Source organism: Hyposmocoma kahamanoa, unplaced genomic scaffold (genome assembly GCF_003589595.1).
Source record: "Hyposmocoma kahamanoa isolate Upper Pololo Valley unplaced genomic scaffold, ASM358959v1 78, whole genome shotgun sequence".
NCBI classification, from domain to species: Eukaryota; Metazoa; Arthropoda; class Insecta; order Lepidoptera; family Cosmopterigidae; genus Hyposmocoma; species Hyposmocoma kahamanoa.
In genome coordinates, this window is record NW_020653945.1 from 17,660,256 (window position 1) to 17,668,554 (window position 8,299).

At 34.9% G+C, this 8,299-nt stretch overlaps 1 protein-coding gene across 1 annotated transcript in view; it reads right to left on the reverse strand.

The window, feature by feature from the left end:
- Nucleotides 1-7,882, reverse strand: part of LOC113233124 (serine protease inhibitor 88Ea-like) — a 16,762-nt gene extending 8,880 nt beyond the window's left edge. The window contains exon 1 of the mRNA XM_026468120.1: nt 7,674-7,882. The gene's annotated coding sequence lies outside the window, so the exon portion shown is untranslated. The remainder of the gene's footprint in view (nt 1-7,673) is intronic.
- Nucleotides 7,883-8,299: the final 417 nt, after the last annotated feature.

An 8,299-nucleotide genomic window follows, 5' to 3' on the forward strand; every position in this document is an offset into this window, starting at 1 on the left:
TACGAATACACGAGCACATATCGGTATGTGCCGATACGTATTTTAACCGACGAGAAAAACCCAGAGGTCTCGTAACAAGTCGTCCTCAAAAAGCTGCACGACAATTTATTATGAGAGGTACGTAGGAGCGCTTGTCCCTGATTCATCGACACGCTTACCTGCATGGCAACACCGGGAAACCCCAAACGTCGGTGTCACTTACATGAATAGACAGATTTTATTTGTGTATATGTAACGATGCTTGTATTAATTTTACTCATTGTTAAACTATGCCAATATTAGCGGCTGCGAAGGTGAAAACTGTCGAATTTCATTCAGCCGTTACGATTTATCTGGGTTGCCAAAACCTACCTGAACTTGGTGTATTATAGTATATATATTTTTTGACAACCTCTGTGGTCGAGTGGCTTTCAATTGATTGATTCATCAGTTTTCATGGTGGCGCCATCTCTGAGATCCCAGATTATCGAATCTCCATCGACCCGTTCGGGTCGACACCAGGTTAATGGAGAAACTAACGTTTCTATATTATCTCGGATCTGGGTGTTTGTGGTACCGTCGTTGTTTCCGATTTCCATAACACAAGTGCTTTAGTTACTTTGGGATCAGAGCAACGTATGTGATGTTGTTGTTATTTAACATCTGATTTTTTTTATTTATTCAATTTCAAAACGGAACAAAGAAAACTTGGAAAGACCCAAGGCAAAAAATCTAGCGGCATTTAAATTTAGTGGTAATGGTGATGGCTCTACATAAAAAAGATGGAAGTATTTGTATTCAATAACAGTGTACTTGCAGGATTTAAAACATAGCGTAACAGCAACCTGTTATGGCAATCTGACATCATCAATAAGGAAAATAATATTTTTCATACAACAATACATGACCTGAGTACCACATATGAGGTTATCAATAAAGATAATATCCATTAACGCAACAGTGACTCACGCCAGTGTACGTCAGAGGTATTCCCGTCGCATGCGCATTTACTGAGAATTATCTCTAATGCATAATGCACGAATGTCCATCCCAAAGTGGGCCTTGTCGGAGAAAGCCTACTTGCTGACGTCAGCCTGACGGCACATTTATTATACAACAACCGGATCGCACTAATATGTATCGTTTAGACTCATTCGGAATTTCATAAATCTTTAAAACGAAGGTAACGTTTATTACAAAAAAATCGACGAAAGATTTGCCTCCTTTGTGTGTAAATGTACCAATCTTTGACATTGTCCCAATGTATGACACTTCTGCAATTAATAAGAAAACAGATATTGATATAACTACAAAACCGTGTTAAACGTACTAGTATGATTGGTGCAACGGGCTGGTGTACTAGTAATGGCATAATATAAATTCCGTTTAGAAGCTTTCATCGATTCACTCAATATTTTTTCAATGTAGCGACTGTTTTTGCGAACAGGTTGAATGTGCGTTGGTGTTCTTACAAAAACCGTTAAGACTTTTGAGTTAAATAGTTTGAGTGCATTTATTAGTCGGAATTTTGTTTGTTATCGGTAAGTGTTTATTAAAACTATTAGATAACTGTACAAATAATTTGTTTTGTTGATGCATATCGTTCATTTTTTTTTTATTTTAGAGGCCTGTCAAACACTGGTGCAAAATTTCAAACTAGTGTCAGTCCAACCATGTCAAGCACTCGTACAAATGATTTTTTTTTTAGATCTTTGCGATTTAAAGCTCTGAGTGGCACTGCAACTGTAATGGACAGGCGTGTAGCTTACCGTCAGGTGCACGGCTAGTTCGTTCCGTCACTTGATATTACAACAAAAATTTAAAAAAATGTGTATGTATTGACTTTACACATTTAAGAAAATAAGGTCTCAAGTCTATTGATACCACCACCTTTCCCACTCTGTAGCTTTCTCAAGCGTACGAATAGTGCTCTGTACGGCACAATGACAGTATGTGAAAATACATAAGTAGCGTATAAATTGCACCTGTACTTCTGAGTGAATATATACTAACAAGCTATTGTCTACAGTTCTAGCTTCCATTGCATTGTTAGCCTATGTCATTGTAACGTATTATTAATATTTAACATTTTCCCACTTATCATTATGCTATTGCAATGAAAAGCTTACTGAATACAAAATTAAAATTATTTAATTTCATTTTCTATCGTCACTACGCGCTGATGCAGGGCAAAACCTTCCCTTCCATTCCTGCACTAATCGCGCCTTAACGCCGCTGCGTTAAGCATCATTTTTTTAAATACCAAGTGACGAGACGAACAAGTCGTACGCCTGGAGATAAGCGACACGCCTGTTCATAGCAGTTGCAGTACCACTCAGAACTTTAAATCGCAAAGATCTGAGAGACATTGGCACGACGCCCGTCACTTTGAGACATCAGTTAATAAGTTTCGTTTGCCAGTAATTTAAAAAAAAAATATCATGAAACATTTTCAGTTCTTTTACATTTTTTTAAATTAGTGTACAGTTCTTAACCTAAGATAGTTACGAACTGTCTAATGATTAAAAAAAAACACAATGCCGGCCGGCATTATTTTTTCCGACATCTTCAACATTTATAGTCGTATTTCAGCCAACTTACCCAAAACCTCAACAAATTACACACTTAAATCGTCCTCATGAATCACTCTGTCTATTGATCGAAACCGCATGAAAATCCGTTCAGTAGTTTTTGAGTTTATCGCGATCAGACAGACGCGGTTGTGATATATGGATTATACCTTACGTTATAGATATGTAACATCTATATTTTATACATAAAATGCCCGAAAGTGATTTAGGAAGATTATTATTATACGATGCGGTGCAGTGCGGCCCGCCATAATGTGCGTGAGCCTTTAGAATATTTAGGTACTTTGAGTTATTTTTTGTTATCATCAGTGAATATTTTGTCACGATTGGCGGCCCCTAAAATCTGGCCGCTCTGGGCCCGGGCTTACTGGGCCTTAGGGCAAATCCGCCACTGCATAAAATAAACATGTGTTTTAGTTTTAAAACAATAATAAATTTACATACGTTATAATAAATTTACGTTATATTTATGGCACTTCATCTCTCATCAACTTAAATTACGCAAGTATTTATGTACGCATAATGTTACAAGTAATGTTTCAAATCACTTTACAAATGTTTCATGTAAATATTTCCAATTAACTGTGTTTTACGTGTGAAAAGTTTTTATTTTCATAAATCACCAAAAGCTGTAGAACCAAATTAGCGTTCACATTGAAAAGGTAAGTCTTATTTTTTCTTTTTTCCAATCTAAATTTAAGGAGCTCTACCTTATAACAAGATAGTAATGTCGCTCCGTAATGCTGCTTAATATATATATCTAACGTAGATTCAGACTACTAAAAAAAAGAAACGATGGCATACTAATACCTTTCATTTCTAAATTATTTGTGTCACTGGTTTCAAACGAGTTAAATGTATTTTTTTTTTCATAAAGGCGAGGCCGCACCTGGAAGCGTAACGTTTGCATAAGGCCATCGTACAATACGCAGCTAGAATAATAATTCAGGCTATTTGTTCTACTTTAATGCATTTGAGGCCAGTATTTGGAATCCTTTTAAATAATAATTGTAAATTAAACATTACTCAATACTTTCATTGCAAAATGTAACAAAGAATAAAAAATAAAACCATTTAGTATTAATTACAACAGATTTCTATCATAATTTTTTTTACTATCACAATTTAGTAAAGAGTGTCTGAGTACATACCTCACGGTAACTATACTCATAGGCATATTTAGAGGCACGCTAAAAAGGGTAGTAGGTCTAGAGCTCCTTGTGAAAGAGTTCGTCCAGGAAATTACTGCCACCTTACCTATTTCAGGAACTTGTCAACTTAAGTCTCAGGGTGTCGGGCAATGCCTCTAAGATCTTTGCGATATCATGTAGCTTACCACCAGGCGCACGACTTGTTTGTCCTGCCACTTATATTATAACAAAAATGTTGATAAGATAACAATGTTCTTATGAATCACTGACCATAATATAAGACCTCAATGCAACCTGTTTTAGCGTTTCTCTAAATATGACTATGAGTATATATCGGTTTAGCGTATCTAAGTACCTACGTGAAATCCAACTCATGCCAAGTCAAATAAACAAGCAATCAACAGGGGAAAATGTTGCGTCACCAGATTCAATTACGTAGAACAATTTTCATTGACCTCATTAGATACAGGTTGATTAGAGGGATTCATGTGTAATATTTGTAGCTACGTCGAAAAACAGTTATGATTCAATGAGTTACCTGTGTTCCAAGTTTCGTAAAGTGAGCTATACTATGTTCCGGTTTTGACGGCCATGGGTGCTGGTGAAGTTACAGGCCAATGAGACTTGTCAACTTATGTCTCAGGGTGACAAATCTTTGCGATTTAAAACACTGAGTTACTCTGAGGTACTGCAACTGTTATGGACAGGCGTGTCATTTACCACCAGCTCACAGATACTTAATATGACTAGGTGCACGACTTGTTTTACCCGTCTTAGGGTATCATAAAAAAAAGACAAAAAAAACGTGGGGGTTGTAGATTTCGTTTCGCTGATTCCAGATCCGTTAACAACTCCATTTCGTTTAAAATGACCATTATATTGTTTATGAGAAGGACGGCAGACTTAACCTCTGTCTCACTTGATGGAAAATGGCGATGAGGTCGACGATGGAACATGCACACCTAAATATAATACCTGTTCAGTCACTCGTTGTTAAAAAGGCCCATGTTATACCGTTCCGGGAACAAGTCTGCAGGCAGGGAATTCCACCTCATAGCAGAGCTGTTCACCATATAAATCGTCGCCTTACTTTCTCAAACTCGTGTCTTAAAGCACAAACTAACTGAAATGGAAAAAGTGCATTGTATATACAAATGTTGCAGACTGATTTCATATCACATTTCCTTTATATTCACACACTAGCTTTTATCTATTCTTAAAGTAATGCATCCAAATTAACACCCTTGATAAGAAAGTTGAAATAAATAGAAAGTTTTGCCATCTCCTGAATAATCACTCTTTACAGGATACGTGTTTGAGAAAGTAAGGCATCGAAATGTGGAGGCGATTTGAAATTGTTTTGAGTTGTTAAATGTTCAACAATATTTTGAATTCTTTTACATATGAGTTCCCTTTTGCTTGGACTGTACTGACTTGTAAATATATTTTTTTTACTACCTACTACTACAGACTGCTTTGCATATTTTTGATAATTAATTTTACTATCACTCAATGTTTAAAAGAAACTAATAAATAACTTCAATGCAAAATACAGAAATATGCATATTTTTGATAATTAATTTTACTACCACTCATTGTTTAGAAGAAACTAATACATAATTTTATAGCGAAATACAGATAAATGCATATTTTTGGTAATTAATTTTACTATAACTCATTGTTTAAAAGAAACTAATAAATAACGTTAAAAATACAGACCAATAGTTGCAGAGATTTGTCTAGCTCCCAAACTAGAATCGTCTGTACTATGAGTAGGTCTTACGTCCGTCAAGTGTGTTGCCTCAAAACAACAATAACTAAGTCTATTATACAATAAACTTATAAAATATGATTAGTAGAACACAAAACAGACGTGGTTTATATTTAATTTTCGTACATTAATAAAGTTACATGATCCAGTTTCAATGTAGAAACACAACAAGAAACAGCCCACTTCAGTCCCAATAAAGAACAATCAAAGAAAATTTACAAAACAGGATAAACTGCACTATTGTTTAAAAAACTCTAAGGAGGGAGTGACGATGAGTGATACTGAGAAATGCATCACCCACTTACGTTTAAGCATGTTTTCTGAATAAATAACCTGTCGACCTACAACTGACGGCCATCATCAAAATCCGGCTCCGACTTTAACCATACACAATTAAACGTGACTTACAAAGAAATTTGTTTAGTGGAGTATTTATTTGACATACTTAAATAATTAATACTAAAGAACAATAATTAATAGCTGCGTTACTTATATGACACATTTCGCGGTCTTTATTAATAACTATAGAGATCTAATTAATTAGTTTGAAATGTAGTTATTAACCGATTTCAAAAAAATAGGAGGATCTCAATTTGACTGTATTTTTTTGCATGTATGTTACGCGATAACTTTAGGTAACTTATCATTAGTGAACCGATTTTGATGATTCCTTTTTTTGTTAGAAAGAGAGTACCTTAGTAGTGGTCTCATTTAAGAAAATATTCCACCGCTAAGGATGGCAAACTACGGGATCAATGACTTTTGAGGTCGGTTTTTTTAGTACTCTGTACTGAGGTTATTTTAAAACTAGATTTCATTAGTGTTGCCCAAAATCAGTCTTGGTCTTGCAGACTTGGTATTTTTCATGGTCTTAATTTTGTAAAAACGCAAGACCAAGACCACCTAATTGTAGCAAGACCAAGATCAAGACCGTACCCTCCAAAATATAGGCAAGAATAAGACTGAGTCTGCAAGATTCTAAAGTCTCGCAGTCCTTTTTTAGATTTTTGCTGTATTTTTATATTTATGTACAGTCAACGGCAAGTCAACCTATCGAAAAATGTTATTCAATTGACATTGAATTCTATGAGTACACGAGGAGTATGGACATACATCATAAAAACGCAAGGTGGCTGTCGTTAGTGTTGCCGTGCATATTTCGACGCTATATTGTTCTCAGCTCCACGCAAATATTATATTTTAAAATTAAAGTTTAAAAGAATCGTTATTAATCGTAATACTTTTTACAAAGCACATCATCGTCAGACATTATGATAACTTGCGGTTTAATAATCGGGAATGATATTTTTGCAGCTCTTCTAGCTGGTTGCAATACATCAATAAGCCTTCTTATTTTCAGGTACATATAAATTATTTTCGAGAACGATCGTCTTCATAATGTATGGAAGGTCATGGTACAGGCCTATCCAATTAACCTTTTTAAATGCTCTAAATGTGTCATATCAAAGTCAGTAAAATTGGAAAATTTTTAACGTGGGAAGGCTCCGAACTGCATTATGCTTGTATAGTGAAGCGTCATGCTTATTATGGGATCATAAATGTTTAGATGGCTACAGTATTCGTATAGACTACATTAGTTTTGATTTATCTATGGTATAGTGCATACGTAAACTGACAGATTTACGTCACTAAATATTGCGAAAATTATGACTTTTTTTTCCTTATTTTCTTTATTGCATTATCAAAACAACTGGAGTCGTTAACATAGATGTAAAACACTATATAATAAAAAAAAATACCGTTGATTAGTATGAATGAGAGCCGTGCGGGGCTAGTACGATGATTGTTGAAATTCGTCATAGTAAATTAGAAAGCGTGCTGGTCATACAACCGTCGATTTTCACTGGAAATACACAAATAAGGATCGACATTTATAGAATTACTATTTTATCTAATGAGGTATATAAACAGCATCTGACATATTACAATGCAGTAGTTAATTACGTAGTTTTTTAAACCAATTAGCGGAAGTTTTGAATAACTTATGTACAACTACGAAAACAGATTTTATATAATACATGCAAAATCGGAATATTTTCGATATACTTTAAAGAAACAGAGAACTAAAGATATATGATCACCTATTAACCACGTATTTCAGATTAGGTAATATATATGTAACATTGAAAAACTTAAATAATTGAACAACAAACAACTCACCGATAGTTGTTCTTTCGGACGCGCTCTTCCTTAATTATCTCCTAAACAACTTAAATTCACGTTTTTTCAAATATTCTATAATAAAAGACGTGCTTGGCACAATCGACAAATTGAAATGGCTATTTTATATCTCTATTTTGTACACTGTTATATTGACGTTGGTTAAATGTTTGCGACACGTAACGTGTTACCAGTGCTCTGAGGCAGACTGAATGAGGGCCGGTTGCTATCCCCTTTTATGTTTGTGTTGGTAAACTGGTATTCATTCGATCGATGCCAGCGCCGGCGCAGCAGGTAAGCAAAATGAAAACAGTTTTTGTTTAGTCGCCCACATAATGCGTATAGGCGTTAGAACAGTGTGCAGATTAACATCTCAGGTAACTAATAATACAAGTGCACCGTTACTTTAATCCATTGGAGTATTTTTCACTTTAAATAACACAAGAGAGAGTGTAGGTTACTGCGTTCGGTTTTAAAACAGAGCCAGTCTAGCCAGTACGTGATGTTATGCATGTGCGTAACAATCTGCAACGTATAAAATTCAATATCGTCGTTATTTCAATAAATCCCAACTCAAACATAATTCTAATTCACCAAGAAGAAAAATTCCCAGGTTTTCCCAATGT